This window comes from Coregonus clupeaformis, unplaced genomic scaffold (assembly GCF_020615455.1).
Source record: "Coregonus clupeaformis isolate EN_2021a unplaced genomic scaffold, ASM2061545v1 scaf0021, whole genome shotgun sequence".
Taxonomy (NCBI): Eukaryota; Metazoa; Chordata; class Actinopteri; order Salmoniformes; family Salmonidae; genus Coregonus; species Coregonus clupeaformis.
The window spans coordinates 202,654-219,585 of record NW_025533476.1 but is presented as its reverse complement, the minus strand read 5'-3'; positions in this window follow the sequence as shown (position 1 = coordinate 219,585).

The window sequence follows — 16,932 nt, the reverse complement described above, 5'->3', positions numbered from 1 at the left end:
CGGGCCCTCATCGATCATTTTCGATGTAGCCTACGGGAGGACGTTCAACGTGAGTTGGCCTGCAGAGCCACCAATTTCACCTTCGACCAGTTGGTCGACATGTCCATCCGTCTGGACACCCTGCTGGCCACCCGTGGACGTTCCGAGTGGGGTCCGTCCATTCCATCCTCCAACACCTCCGAGCCGAGCCCCATGGAGCTCGGGGGTGCTGGCGCTAGAGAAAGGAGGAGAAGGAGCCCGAGGGGGGCTGTCACCTGCACCAACTGCGGCCGTGGAGGGCACACTGCGGCCAGGTGCTGGGGAGGGTCTCCAGGAGGAGGGGACGACAGGCCTGGGGAGCATTCCAAGGTGAGTAGACGCCCCACTTACCCAGAGCTCTCTGTTGTGCACTTTTGTATACCTGTTAGTTTTCCACAGGTTGCACCTCATTCCCAGCATAAGGCGCTAGTAGATTCAGGCGCAGCTGGGAATTTTGTTGACCGGAAGTTTTGTTTAGATTTAGGGATTCCCCTCCTGCCTGTCGACGATCCTTTTCCTGTTCATGCTTTAGATAGCTGCCCGTTGGGGTCAGGGTTGATAAGGGAAGTCACAGCGCCACTTAGGATGTGTACGCAGGGGGGTCATGAGGAGACTATTCAGCTATATCTGATCGACTCTCCTGCGTACCCGGTGGTGCTGGGAATTCCCTGGTTAAGTACCCATAACCCTGCCATTTCGTGGCAACAGAGAGCTCTTAAGGAGTGGTCTGCTCAGTGTGAGGGGCGATGTCTGGGTGTTTCCGTGGGGGTGACCTCGGTGGAAAGTCCAAACCAAGTGCCCGCATTGCACATTCCACCTGAATATGGGGATTTGGCACTTGTGTTCAGTAAGGCGAGGGCGACGCGGTTGCCTCCTCACAGACAGGGGGATTGTGCGATAGACCTCCAGGCAGGAGCAGCGCTCCCACGGAGCCACGTGTATCCTTTGTCTCAAGAGGAGAGAAAGGCTATGGAGACTTACATAGCCGAATCTTTGAGACAGGGATACATACGGCCCTCCACTTCCCCTGCGTCCTCTAGCTTCTTTTTTGTGAAGAAAAAGGATGGAGGGTTGCGCCCGTGCATTGATTACCGTGGTCTCAATCAGATTACTGTGAAATACAGTTATCCACTCCCTCTGATTGTGACTATGACGGAGTCATTGCACGGAGCGCGTTTCTTCACAAAACTGGATCTCAGGAGCGCATATAACTTGGTGCGCATTAGGGAGGGCGATGAATGGAAAACAGCCTTTAGTACCACCTCGGGTCATTACGAGTATCTCGTCATGCCATACGGGTTGATGAACGCTCCTTCGGTCTTCCAATCCTTCGTGGATGAGATCTTCCGGGACATGCAGGGGCAAGGTGTGGTCGTGTACATTGATGACATTCTGGTGTACTCTCCTACCCGAGCCGAGCATGTAGCCCTGGTGCGTCGAGTGTTGAGGAGGCTGTTGGAGCACGACCTGTATGTCAAGGCAGAGAAATGTCTGTTTTTCCAGGAGTCTGTCTCCTTTTTGGGTTATCGGTTGTCCGCGTCAGGGGTGAAGATGGAGGTGGACCGTGTGTCAGCCGTGCGTAATTGGCAAACCCCAACCACTGTTAAAGAGGTGCAGCAGTTCTTGGGCTTTGCGAATTACTACCGGAGGTTTATCCGGGGTTTTGGACAGGTGGCAGCTCCCATCACGTCTCTTCTGAAAGGGGGTCCGGTGCGCTTGCAGTGGTCAGCTGAGGCGGACAGGGCTTTTGGGAAACTGAAGGGCCTGTTTACTTCGGCTCCGGTGCTGGCGCATCCGGATCCCGCCTTACCATTTCAGGTAGAGGTGGACGCGTCTGAGGCCGGTATAGGGGCTGTTCTATCTCAACGGTCCGGCACGCCACCTAAACTCCGCCCCTGTTCTTTTTACTCTAAAAAGCTCAGCCCGGCGGAGCGAAATTATGACGTAGGGGACAGGGAGCTGTTAGCCGTGGTACAGGCCCTAAAGGTGTGGAGGCATTGGCTTTTTATTTTAATTTTTTTTATTTCACCTTTATTTAACCAGGTAAGCCAGTTGAGAACAAGTTCTCATTTACAACTGCGACCTGGCCAAGATAAAGCAAAGCAGTGCGATAAAAACAACACAGAGTTACATATGGGGTAAAAAACATAAAGTCAAAAATACAACAGAAAATATATATACAGTGTGTGCAAATGTAGCAAGTTATGGAGGTAAGGCAATAAATAGGCTATAGTGCAAAATAATTACAATAGTATTAACACTGGAATGCTAGATGTGCAAGAGATGATGTGCAAATAGAGATACTGGGGTGCAAAAGAGCAAAATAAATAACAATATAGGGATGAGGTAGTTGGGTGGGCTAATTTCAGATGGGCTGTGTACAGGTGCAGTGATCGGTTAGGTGCTCTGACAACTGATGCTTAAAGTTAGTGAGGGAGATAAGAGTCTCCAGCTTCAGAGATTTTTGCAATTCGTTCCAGTCATTGGCAGCAGAGAACTGGAAGGAATGGCGGCCAAAGGAGGTGTTGGCTTTGGGAATGACCAGTGAGATATACCTGCTGGAGCGCAGACTACGGGTGGGTGCTGCTATGGTGACCAATGAGCTAAGATACGGCGGGGATTTGCCTAGCAGTGATTTATAGATGGCCTGGAGCCAGTGGGTTTGACGACGAACATGTAGTGAGGATCAGCCAACAAGAGCGTACAGGTCACAGTGGTGGGTAGCGTATGGGGCTTTGGAGACAAAACGGATGGCACTGTGATAGACTACATCCAATTTGCTGAGTAGAGTGTTGGAGGCTATTTTGTAAATGACATCGCCGAAGTCAAGGATCGGTAGGATAGTCAGTTTTACGAGGGCATGTTTGGCAGCATGAGTGAAGGAGGCTTTGTTGCGAAATAGGAAGCCGATTCTAGATTTAACTTTGTATTGGAGATTCTTTATGTGAGTCTGGAAGGAGAGTTTACAGTCTAACCAGACACCTAGGTATTTGTAGTTGTCCACATACTCTAGGTCAGACCCGTCAAGAGTGATGATTCTAGTCGGGTGGGCGGGTGCCAGCAGCGTTCGATTGAAAAGCATGCATTTAGTTTTACTAGTGTTTAAGAGCAGTTGGAGGCTACTGAAGGAGTGTTGTATGGCATTGAAGCTCGTTTGGAGGTTTGTTAACACAGTGTCCAATGAAGGGCCAGATGTATACAAAATGGTGTCGTCTGCGTAGAGGTGGATCTGAGAGTCACCAGCAGCAAGAGCGACATCATTGATATACACGGAGAAAAGTGTCGGCCCAAGAATTGAACCCTGTGGCACCCCCATAGAGACTGCCATAGGTCCAGACAACAGGCCCTCCGATTTGACACACTGAACTCTATCTGAGAAGTAGTTGGTGAACCAGGCGAGGCAGTCATTTGAGAAACCAAGGCTATTTAGTCTGCCAATAAGAATGCGGTGGTTGACAGAGTCGAATGCCTTGGCCAGGTCGATGAAGACGGCTGCACAGTACTGTCTATTATCAATCGCGGTTATAATATCGTTTAGGACCTTGAGCGGGGCTGAAGTGCACCCATGACCAGCTCGGAAACCGGATTGCATAGCGGAGAAGGTACGGTGGTATTCGAAATGGTCGGTGATCTGTTTGTTAACTTGGCTTTCAAATACTTTCGAAAGGCAGGGCAGGATGGATATAGGTCTGTAGCAGTTTGGATCTAGAGTGTCACCCCCTTTGAAGAGGGGGATGACCGCGGCAGCTTTCCAATCTCTGGGGATCTCAGACGTTATGAAAGAGAGGTTGAACAGACTAGTAATAGGGGTTGCGACAATTTGCGGCTAGTTTTAGAAAGAAAGGGTCCAGATTGTCTAGCCCAGCTGATTTGTAGGGGTCCAGATTTTGCAGCTCTTTCAAAACGTCAGCTGTCTGAATTTGTGTGAAGGAGAAGCGGGGGGGCATGGGCAAGTTTCAGCGGAGGGTGCAGAGTTGGTGGCCGGGGTAGTGGTAGCCAGATGGAAAGCATGGCCAGCTGTAGCAAAATGCTTGTTGAAATTCTCGATTATTGTAGATTTATCGGTGGTGATAGTGTTTCCTAGCCTCAGTGCAGTGGGCAACTGGGAGGAAGTGCTCTTATTCTCCATGGACTTTACAGTGTCCCAAAACTTTTTGGAGTTAGTGCTACAGGATGCAAATTTCTGTTTGAAAAAGTTTGCCTTTGCTTTCCTGACTGCTTGTGTATATTGGTTCCTAACTTCCCTGAAAAGTTGCATATCGCGGGGGCTATTTGATGCTAATGCCACAGGATGTTTTTGTGCTGGTCAAGGGCAGTCAAGTCTGAGGAGAACCAGGGGCTATATCGGTTCTTAGTTCTGTATTTTTTGAATGGGGCATGTTTATTTAAGATTGAGAGGAAATTACTTTTAAGGAACAACCAGGCATCCTCTACTGACGGAATGAGATCTATATCCATCCAGGATACCTGGGCCAGGTCAATTAGGAAGGCCTGCTCGCTAAAGTGTTTTAGGGAGTGTTTGACAGTGATGAGGGGTGGTCGTTTGACCGCGGACCCGTTACGGACGCAATCAATAAGGCAGTGATCGCTGATATCCTGGTTGAAGACAGCTGAGGTGTATTTAGAGGGTATGTTAGTCAGGATGATATCTATGAGGGTACCCATGTTTACGGATTTAGGGTTGTACCTGGTAGGTTCGTTGATAATTTGCGTGAGGTTGATGGCATCTAGTTTGGATTGTAGGATGGCCGGGGTATTAAGCATATCCCAATTTAGGTCACCAAGCAGTACGAACTCTGAGGATAAATGGGGGGCAATCAATTCACATATGGTGTCCAGGGCACATCTGGGGGCTGAGGGGGGTCTGTAGCAACAGTGAGAGACTTATTTCTGGAAAGGTGGATTTTTAGAAGTAGAAGCTCAAACTGATTGGGCACAGACCTGGATAGTATGATAGAGCTCTGCAGGCTATCTCTACAGTAGATTGCAACTCCACCCCCTTTGGCAGTTCTATCTAGACGGAAAATGTTATAGTTGGGGATGGAAATTTCAGAATTTTTGGTGGCCTTCCTGAGCCAGGATTCAGACACTGCTAGAACATCAGGGTTGGCGGAGTGTGCTAACGCAGTGAATAACTCAAACTTAGGAAGTAGACTTCTGATGTTTACGTGCAAGAAACCAATACTTTTGCGATTACAGAAGTCAGCAAATGATAGCGCCTGGGGAGTAGGAGTGATACTGAGGGCTGCAGGGCCTGGGTTAGCCTCTACATCACCAGAGGAACAGAGGAGGACTAGAATAAGGATACGGCTAAAGGCTTTAAGAACTGGTCTTCTAGTGTGTTGGGTACATAGAATAAAGGGGGCAGATTTCCGGGTGTTGTAGAAAAGATTCAGGGCATTATGTACAGACAAGTATATGGAAGGATATGAGTAAAGTGGGGGTAAACCTAAGCGTTGGGTAACAATGAAAGAGATAGTATCACTAGAGGCATCAATTGAGTCGGTCTCTGCGTGTATGGGGGGTGGGACAAAGGAGCTATCTAAGGCAGGTTTAGCTGGGCTGGGGGATCTACAGTGAAATAGTACAATTACAAATAACCGAAACAACAATAAGCTAACCATGTTTGGGCTGAGGCTAAACATAAACAGGATGTAGTACCGTAAAAAGGAACAGTCCAGCAGACTGTCGTGTAGGATCGGCGGGGCTCCGTGTCAACACTAGGTGGTCCCGTCCGGTTGACAGAGAGGTAGATAGCTGGGAGATGGGCCTAGCTCAGGATGATTAGCCAGACCACAGCGTCCATTTAGTTGAAGCTAGCTGGTAGCGATGAATCCGGAGGCAGTGATCGCTGATATCCTGGTTGAAGACAGCTGAGGTGTATTTAGAGGGTATGTTAGTCAGGATGATATCTATGAGGGTACCCATGTTTACGGATTTAGGGTTGTACCTGGTAGGTTCGTTGATAATTTGCGTGAGGTTGATGGCATCTAGTTTGGATTGTAGGATGGCCGGGGTATTAAGCATATCCCAATTTAGGTCACCAAGCAGTACGAACTCTGAGGATAAATGGGGGGCAATCAATTCACATATGGTGTCCAGGGCACATCTGGGGGCTGAGGGGGGTCTGTAGCAAGCGGCAACAGTGAGAGACTTATTTCTGGAAAGGTGGATTTTTAGAAGTAGAAGCTCAAACTGATTGGGCACAGACCTGGATAGTATGATAGAGCTCTGCAGGCTATCTCTACAGTAGATTGCAACTCCACCCCCTTTGGCAGTTCTATCTAGACGGAAAATGTTATAGTTGGGGATGGAAATTTCAGAATTTTTGGTGGCCTTCCTGAGCCAGGATTCAGACACTGCTAGAACATCAGGGTTGGCGGAGTGTGCTAACGCAGTGAATAACTCAAACTTAGGAAGTAGACTTCTGATGTTTACGTGCAAGAAACCAAGACTTTTGCGATTACAGAAGTCAGCAAATGATAGCGCCTGGGGAGTAGGAGTGATACTGAGGGCTGCAGGGCCTGGGTTAGCCTCTACATCACCAGAGGAACAGAGGAGGACTAGAATAAGGATACGGCTAAAGGCTTTAAGAACTGGTCTTCTAGTGCGTTGGGTACATAGAATAAAGGGGGCAGATTTCCGGGTGTTGTAGAAAAGATTCAGGGCATTATGTACAGACAAGTATATGGAAGGATATGAGTAAAGTGGGGGTAAACCTAAGCGTTGGGTAACAATGAAAGAGATAGTATCACTAGAGGCATCAATTGAGTCGGTCTCTGCGTGTATGGGGGGTGGGACAAAGGAGCTATCTAAGGCAGGTTTAGCTGGGCTGGGGGATCTACAGTGAAATAGTACAATTACAAATAACCGAAACAACAATAAGCTAACCATGTTTGGGCTGAGGCTAAACATAAACAGGATGTAGTACCGTAAAAAGGAACAGTCCAGCAGACTGTCGTGTAGGATCGGCGGGGCTCCGTGTCAACACTAGGTGGTCCCGTCCGGTTGACAGAGAGGTAGATAGCCGGGAGATGGGCCTAGCTCAGGATGATTAGCCAGACCACAGCGTCCATTTAGTTGAAGCTAGCTGGTAGCGATGAATCCGGAGTTAAAGGTCCAGTGATTCAGTGATTCCGGCAGAAAAACTGATATGTTCTGGGTCGATAACGCGCTGTGCAGACTGGCCGAATATCCGGTGATTAATATCCAGTGATTAAATTAATCCCGCAGAAAAAAAAATCCAATGTTCTGGGTGAAATACCGCTAACTGTGGCTAATAGCAAGTAGCTAGTTAGCTGGCTAGCTAGTTTCAACTGGAGATTCTATATAAAAGGTAAGTCAATAATAGAATCCGTTCCACATTGAGTGAGGCGGGTTGCAGGAAAGTATATTTTGTAGAAGGATGAAAAGTGTGATAGGGAAATATGTACGAAAAATACAAAAAAACAGGGTATTTACAGACACACGACAAAAACAGAACTGCACTACTTCGCCATCTTGGAAACATATGAGGGGGCTCAACACCCTTTCCTCATTTTGACTGACCATCGGAACCTGGAGTACATCCGGGCAGCTAGGAGACTGAACCCTCGCCAGGCTCGGTGGAACATGTTTCTAGCCAGGTTCGTATTTAAAATCATGTACATCCCTGGGTCCCAGAACGGTAAGGCAGACGCCCTGTCCCGGCGGTATGATACAGAGGAGAGGTCCGTTGAGCCCACTTCCATACTACCGAAGTCTTGTCTAGTGGCACCGGTTGTATGGGAGGTCGATGCTGAAATCGAGCGGGCGTTGCGTACCGACCCTAGCCCTCCACAGTGTCCTGTGGGTCGGACGTACGTTCCGCTCGAGGTTCGGGGATCGACTCATTTATTGGGCTCACACGTCACCCTCCTCTGGACATCCTGGTATTGGCCGGACAGTGCACTGTCTTAGTGCTAAGTACTGGTGGCCCACGTTAGCCAGGGATGTGAGGGTTTATGTCTCCTCCTGCTCGGTGTGCGCCCAGTGTAAGGCGCCTAGACATCTGCCTAGGGGGTAAGTTACAACCCCTGCCCATTCCACAACGACCATGGTCTCACCTCTCGGTGGACTTCATCACTGACCTTCCCCCTCGCAGGGGAATACCACTATACTGGTCGTTGTGGACCGGTTCTCTAAGGCCTGTCATTTGCTCCCTATGCCGGGCCTTCCTACTGCCCTACAGACCGCCCGAGCGCTATTCACCCACGTTTTCCGGCACTACGGGGTACCCGAGGATATTGTGTCTGATCGAGGTCCCCAGTTCACCTCCAGAGTCTGGAGAGCATTTATGGAGCGTTTGGGGGTCTCGGTGAGCCTTACCTCGGGTTACCATCCTGAGAGTAATGGGCAGGTGGAACGCGTGAACCAGGATGTGGGTAGGTTTCTTAGATCATACTGCCAGGGCCGGCCGGAGGAGTGGGCACGGTATGTTCCTTGGGCAGAAATGGCCCAGAATTCCCTACGCCACTCCTCAACTAACCTAACCCCTTTCCAATGTGTGTTAGGTTACCAGCCGGTTCTGGCACCATGGCAGCAGAGCCAGATCGAGGCTCCTGCGGTGGATGAGTGGGTGCGGCGCTCGGAGGAGACGTGGAATGCTGCACACGTCCATCTGCAGCGGGCCATCCGTCGTCAAAAGGCGAGCGCCGATCTCCACCGCAGTGAGGGGCCGGTGTACGCACCTGGTGATCGAGTCTGGCTCTCTACCAGAAACCTGCCCCTCCGCCTGCCCTGCCGGAAGCTGGGTCGGCGGTTTGTGGGGCCGTTTAAAGTCCTGAGAAGATTGAACGAGGTGTGTTACAGATTACAACTGCCTATTGAGTATAAGAATATTAACCCCTCGTTCCATGTGTCTCTTCTCAGGCCGGTGGTAGCTGGTCCACTCCAGGAAGATGAGATCAGAGAGACTCCTCTGCCCCCATTAGACATCGAGGGGGCACCGGCGTACACCGTGCGGTCCATCTTGGATTCGAGACGTCGGATGGGGGGTCTCCAATATCTCGTGGAGTGGGAGGGGTATGGCCCGGAGGAGCGGTGCTGGGTGCCGAGGAGGGACATCTTAGACCCGTCTCTTCTGACTGAGTTCCATCGTGGTCATCCCACGCGCCCTGCTCCGCGTCCTCCTGGTCATCCTTGAGGCCGGGGTCGGCGCATGGCTGGAGCCGCGCGTCAAGGGGGGGGTACTGTCACGGTTTCGGCCGAGGCTGCTCCTCCTCCTTGTTCGGGCAGGCTTCGGCGGTCGTCGTCTCCGGAGTACTAGCTGCCACCATTCTTTGTTTTCGATGTTTGATTGGTTTGGTCTGTTTAGTACACCTGTTCATGTTTAGTGTTGATTATATGTCCTATAAGTTCTCGTTGTTTCTGTCATGTGTTGTGTGTAATTGTTTTCCTGTCGTTTGGTGCAGTGCTGTTTGCCAGTCGCTCTTTGTGTACTGACGCACTATTGTTTTGTGCGCAGTTTCGGTTTTGGAGTGTTTTACGCACTGTGGCGTATTTCGCCTCCGGGTTGTTTGACCCGTGTTGTTATTTTGGAATTTCTAGTAAAGTCTGGATTGACTTAGCTCCTGTGTCCTGCAATTGATTCGCACCACATCCGCATCAGAGAACGTGACAATTGGCAGTAGAATGGCCTTTCCTGAAGAGCTCAGTGAATTTCAACGTGGCACCGTCATAGGATGCAACCTTTCCAACAAGTCAGTTCGTCAAATTTCTACCCTGCTAGAGCTTCCCCAGTCAACTGTAAGAACTGTTATTGTGAAGTGGAAATGTCTAGGAGCAACAACGGCTCAGCCGCGAAGTGGTAGGCCACCCAAGCTCACAGAACGGGACCGGCAAGCGCTGTTCTCAGTTGCAACACTCACTACCAAGTTCCAAACTGCCTCTGGAAGCAACGTCAGCACAATAACTGTTCGTTGGGTTTCCATGGCCGAGCAGCCGAGCAGCCGCACACAAGCCTAAGATCACCATACGCACCAAGCGTCGGCTGGAGTGGTGTAAAGCTCGCTGCCAGTGGAAACGCGTTCTCTGGAGTGATGAATCACGCTTCACCATCCGACGGACAAATCTCGGTTTGGCGGAAGCCAGGAGAACGCTACCTGCCCCAATGCATAGTGCCAACTGTAAAGTTTGGTGGAGAAGGAACAATGGTCTCGGTGTGATGGGTGATTTGAAGGAGTCAGGCGCAGGAGGGTAAATCACAGAATACAGAGTTTACCCCGGCAATACAAAATACACGTAGCTCAACCGAGCTACTCTCTCCTCACAATAAACAATCACCCACAAGGACAAGAGGGCAGAGGGAACACTTATACAAGTACTAATGAGGGGATATGAACCAGGTGTGTGTAATTGACAAGACAAAACAAATGGAATGATGAGATGAGATGCGGCAGTGGCTAGAAGGCCGGTGACGACGAACGCCGAAGCCTGCCCGAACAAGGAGAGGAGGCAGCTTCGGAGGAAGTCGTGACAGTACCCCCCTTGACATGCAGCTCCAGCAGCGCGCCGACACCAGCCTCGGGGACAGCCAGGAGGACGCGAAGCAGGGCGAGACAGATGGCGACAGTGGAAATCCCGCAACAGGGAGGGATCGAGGATATCCCTCACCGGGACCCAGCACCTTTCCTCCGGACCGTACCCCTCCCAATCCACAAGGTACTGAAGGCCCCCCACCCAACGCCTCAAATCCAGGATGGAACGGACAGAGTATACCAGGGCCCCCTCGATGTCCAGAGGAGGCGGAGGGACCTCCCGCACCTCAGACTCCTTGAGCGGACCAGCCACCACCGGCCTGAGGAGAGACACATGAAACAAGGCGTTAATACGATAATCATGGGGGAGTAATAACCTATAGGTAACCTTGTTGATCCTCCTCAGGACTTTGAACGGCCCCACAAACCGCGGGCTAAGCTTCCGGCAGGGCAGGCAGAGGGGCAGATTCCGGGTCGAGAGCCAGACCCGATCACCCGGGGCCTCACTGTGTTGGCGGTCAGCGTTGACCTTCTGACGACGCACGGCACATTGGAGGTGGACATGAGCAGCGTTCCACGTCTCCTCCGTGCACCAAAACCAGTCATCCACCGCAGGAGCCTCGGTCTGGCTCTGGTGCCACAGTGCCAGAACCGGTTGGTAACCTAAAACACATTGGAATGGCGTTAGGGTAGTGGAGGAGTGACGGAGAGAGTTCTGGGCATATTCGGCCCATGGCAAGAACACCGACCACTCCCCCGGCCTGTTCTGGCAGTAGGACCGCAGGAACCTACCCACATCCTGATTTACCCGTTCCACCTGCCCATTAGACTTTGTGTGGAAACCAGAGGTCAGGCTGACCGAGACCCCCAGACGTTCCATGAACGCCTTCCAGACCTTGGATGTGAACTGGGGACCCCGGTCAGACACTATGTCCTCTGGTACCCCATAGTGCCGGAAGACATATGTAAACAGGGCCTCTGCAGTCTGCAGGGCCGTGGGGAGACCAGACAGAGGAAGGAGGCGGCAGGCCTTGGAAAAGCGGTCCACAATGACCAGGATGGTGGTGTTACCTTGAGAGACGGGCAGATCAGTCAGGAAATCAATACTTAGGTGAGACCATGGCCGTTGTGGAACTGGTAAAGCCTGTAACTTACCTGCTGGGAGGTGCCTAGGTGCCTTACTCTGGGCGCACACCGAGCAGGAGGAGACATACACCCTCACGTCCTTAGCCAAGGTAGGCCACCAGTACTTTCCGGTCAGGCAGCGCACTGTACGACCGATACCTGGGTGACCAGAGGATCAGACGGTCATGGACAACAGCAGGCACGTACAGCAGCCCAGCTGGACACTGAGGTGGAGATGGTTCCGTGCGTAACGCCTGCTCTATATCCGCGTCCATCGCCCATACTACCAGCGCCACAATGTAGGAGGCCGGGAGTATGGGGGTGTTGTCTCTGGGCCTCTCCTCTGTGTCGTACAGCAATGACAGAGCGTCTGCCTTCATGTTCTTCGTACCCGGGATGTATGATAGTGTGAAATCAAACCGGGTGAAGAATAGGGCCCACCTGGCCTGGCGAGGGTTCAGCCTCCTCGCTGCCCGGATGTACTCCAGATTACGGTGGTCCGTCCAGACGAGGAAAGGGTGTTTCGCCCCTTTGAGCCAGTGCCTCCACACGGTCAGGGCTCGAACAACAGCTGAACTAAATGACTATCGCCCTGTAGCACTCACCTCTGTCATCATGAAGTGCTTTGAGAGACTAGTCAAGGATCATATCACCTCTACCTTACCTGTCACCCTAGACCAGGGTTCTTCAATTCCGGTCCTGGAGGGCCGAGACACCTCTGTTTTTCATCCTCTCCTTCTAATCAGGGGCTAATTCAGACCTGGGACACCAGGTGAATGCAATTAACTACCAGGTAAAAATAAAAAAACAGAAGTGTTTCGGCCCTCCAGGACCGGAATTGAAGAACCCTGCCCTAGACCCACTTCAATTTGCTTACCGCCCCAATAGATCCACAGACAATGCAATTGCCATCACACTGCACACTGCCCTGTCCCATCTGGACAAGAGGAATACCTATGTAAGAATGTTGTTCATTGACTATAGCTCAGCATTCAACACCATAGTACCCTCCAAGCTCATCATTAAGCTCAAGGCCCTGGGTCTGAACCCCGCCCTGTGAAACTGGGTCCTGGACTTCCTGACGGGCCTTCCCCAGGTGGTGAAGGTAGGAAACAACATCTCCACTTCGCTGATCCTCAACACTAAGGCCCCACAAGGGTGAGTGCACAGCCCCCTCCTGTACTCCCTGTTCACCCATGACTGCGTGGCCAAGCACGCCTCCAACTCAATCATCATGTTTGCAGACGACACAACAGTAGTAGGCTTGATTACCAACAATTACGAGACTGCCTACAGGGAGTAGGTGAGGGCTCTGGGAGTGTGGTGCAAGGAAAATAACCTCTCACTCAACATCAACAAAACAAAGGAGATGATCGTGGACTTCAGGAAACAGCAGAGGGTGCACCCCCAATCCACATCGATGGGACCGCAGTGTAGAAGGTGGAAAGCTTCAAGTTCCTTGGCGTACACATCACCGACAAATTGAAATGGTCCACCCACGCAGACAGTGTGGTGAAGAAGGCGCAACAGAGCCTCTTCAACCTCAGGAGGCTGAAGAAATGTGGCTTATCACCTAAACCCCTCACAAACGTTTACAGATGCCTGGTACAGCAACTGCACCGCCCACAACCGCAGGGCTCTCCAGAGGGTGGTGCGGTCTGCCGAACCCATTACCGGGGGCAAACTACCCGCCCTCCAAGACACATACAGCAACCGATGTCACAGGAAGGCCAAAAAGATCATCAAGGAAATCAAGCACCCGAGCCACTGCCTGTTCACCCCGCTATCATCCAGAAGGCGAGGTCAGTACCGAGAGAATGAAAAACAGCTTCTATCTCAAGGCCATCAGACTGTTAAATAGCCATCACTAGCACATTAGAGGCTGCTGCTGCCTATTGAAATCACTGGCCACTTTAAGAAATGGAACACTAGTCACTTTAATTATGTTTACATATCTTGCACTACTCATCTCATATGTATATACTGTATTCTATTCTGTAATATTATTCTGTATATTAGTCCATGCCGCTCTGTCATTGCTTGTCCATATATGTATATACTCTTAAATCCCATTCCTTACTTTTTTGTGTGTATTGGGTATATGTTGTGAAATTGTTAAATATTATTGAACTGTCGGAGCTAGAAGCACAAGCATTTCGCTACACCCGCTATAACATCTGCTAAACACGTGTATGTGACAAATAAAATGTGATTTGATTTGATTTGGAGCTCTGTCAGAGTGACCAAGGCCCCTCTCCCCTGATTGCTCATTTTGGCCAGGCAGCCTGCTCTTGGAAGAGTCTTGGTGGTTCCAAACTTCTTCCATTTAAGAATGATGGAGGCCACTGTATTCTTGGGGACCTTCAATGCTGCAGAAATGTTTTGGTACCCTTCCCCAGATCTGTGCCTCGACACAATCCTGTCTCAGATCTCTACGGACAATTCCTTCCACCTCATGGCTTGGTTTTTGCTCTGACATGCACTGTCAACTGTGGGACCTTATATAGAAAGGTGTGTGCCTTTCCAAATCATGTCCAATCAATTGAATTTACCGCAGGTGGACTTCAATCAAGTTGTAGAAATGTCTCAAGGAGGATCAATGGAATCAGGTGCATCCTGTTTCCTCAATTTCGAGTCTCATAGCAAAGGGTCTGAATACTTACGTAAATAAGGTATTTCATTTTTTCATTTTTAATAAATTAGCAAAAATGTCTAAAAACCTGTTTTCGCTTTGTCATTATGGGGTATTGTGTGTAGACTGATGAGGATGTTTTTTTGGGTGATCCATTTTAGAATAAGGCTGTAACGTAACAAAATGTGGAAAAAGTCAAAGGGTCTGAATCCTTTCCGAATGCACTGTACATATAGGTAGGGGTAAAGTGACTAGGCAACAGGATAGATAATAAACAGTAAGGGAGTGAACTTTATTTATAATAAGGGTTACATCAGACTGCTCTAAAATGAAAATGGATGGCACAATATATTTTACTAAACCCTCCCTGAACCCTTGAAAAAAAACAGCTGACCCTCCCCTATACCCAAAATAATAATTAGAACATTAAGTGGATAGCAGAGAACATGTCTGCCATTTACCCTCACTTCTTGGACAGACCAGAGACTTAGATATGCAGTTTTAGAACCTGTTCTTCGTCCTGTTAGCGTTACATGGCAACGCAGGAATTTTGATAGAGCACAGGGCTGCGGGCCAGAAGGTTGTGGGTTCGTGGACAAGAGCAGAGGTGGAAAGTATTGTATGAGTCCATCAACGTATTTGCTGGTCCTTTTTATAAAAATGTCATATAATTCTGCATCATTTTGCATATTAGCAGAATATTTTATAATACCACACAAATTACCGAAATTACAGGCTAATTAGAATGGACAGAGAGATAGGCCTGTGTATTCATCTTATCATATTTCTCCAATGCCAAATCAGTGTGTCTTGTTTGCAACAAAACTGTCCCTGTTTGCAAATAATTAAATCTGACATGCCATTAGGAATCTGAGCATGGTACTTTCAAAAGTTAGGCCTACCTTTCCACACCAGACAGAGTAGGCCTACCAATGCAGAAAAATGTAAGCTTTAACTGCTGGGGGTAGAAGCTGTACAGGGTCCTGTTGGTTCCAGACCTGGTGCATCGGTACCACTTGCCGTGCGGTAGCAGAGAGAACAGTATATGACTTGGGTGGCTGGAGTCTGACCATTTTTAGGCCCTTCCTCTGACACCGCCTGGTATAGAGGTCCTGGATGTTATGGATCTCGGCCCCTGTGATGTACTGGGCCATACGCACTACCCTCTGAAGCGCCAAGCAGTTGCCATACCAAGCGGTGATGCAGCCAGTCAAGATGCTCTCAATGGTGCAGCTGTAGAAATATTTTGAGGATCTGAGGGCCCATGCCAAATGTTTTCAGCCTCCTGATGGGGAAGAGTCGATGTCGAGCCCTCTTCACGACTGTGTTGGTGTGTGTGGACCATGATCATACCTTAGTGATGTGAACACAGAGGAACTCGAACAGTCTTATGGAATTCCGTGATAAATTGCATGGACTGCCACATCTGACAAGCATCAGAGCCGGTGTAGTAAGATTCGTTCTTGGTCCTGTATTGACGCTTTGCCTGTTTGATGGTTCTTGGAGGGCGTAGTGGGATTTCTTATAAGCGTCCGGATTAACATACCGCTCCTTGAAAGCGGCAGCTCTAGCCTTTAGCTCAGTGCGGCTGTGGCTTCTGGTTGGGGTATGTACGTACGGCACTGTGGGGACGACGTCGTCAATGCACTTATTAATGAAGCTGGTAACTGAAGTGGTAAACTCCTCAATGCCATTGGATGAATCCTGGAACATATTCCAGTCTGTGCTAGCGAAACAGTCCTGTAACTTAGCATATGATTCATCGGACCACTTCAGTATTGGTACTTCCTGTTTGAGTTTTTGCTTGTATGCAGGAATCAGGAGGATAGAGTTATGATCAGATTTACCAAATGGAGGGTGTGGAAGAGCTTTGTATGCGTCTCTGTGTGGAGTAAAGGTGATCTAGAGTTTTTTCGTCTCTAGTTGCACAGGTGACATGCTGGTAGAAATGAGTTAAAATGGATTTCAGTTGTCCTGCATTAAAGCCACTGGCCACTAGGAGCGCTGCCTCTGTGTGAGCATTTTCTTGTTTGCTTATGGCCCTATACAGCTCGTTGAATGTGGTCTTAGTGCCAGCATCGGTTTGAGGTGGTAAATAGACTGAAAACTCTGTTGGTAAATAGTGTGGTCTACAGTTTATCATGAGGTAATCTGACTCAGGCGAGCAGAACCTTGAGACTTCCTTAATATTAGAGATCGTGCACCAGTTGTTGTTAACAAAGAGACACACACCCCCTCCCTGAAGCTTCCCCGAAGCCACCGTTCTGTCCTGCCGATGTATAGAAAAATCTGCTAGGTTTACATTTACATAGGATATTACAGCTCCAGTGATTGCACGTTCGCCAATAGAACATAGCTTAGAGGTGATTTATACACTCTGCAATATAGGCTTGTCAGGTATCCTGCACGCCAGCCTCTACAGCGCCGTCTCCTCCTTCTTCGAGTGTCGGGGATTTGGGATAATCAGTATGTCTTTCACCTCCGACTCATTGAAGTAGAAGTCCTCATCCAAATTGAGGTTAGTGATAGCTTTTGTGATGTCCAGAAGCTCTTTTCGGTCATAGGAAACGATGGCGGAAACATTATGTACAAAAAAAGTTACAGGTTCAATGTGCAGAAATCGCTGCACCATTTCCTGCTTGCTAAAATTCTAATATTTCA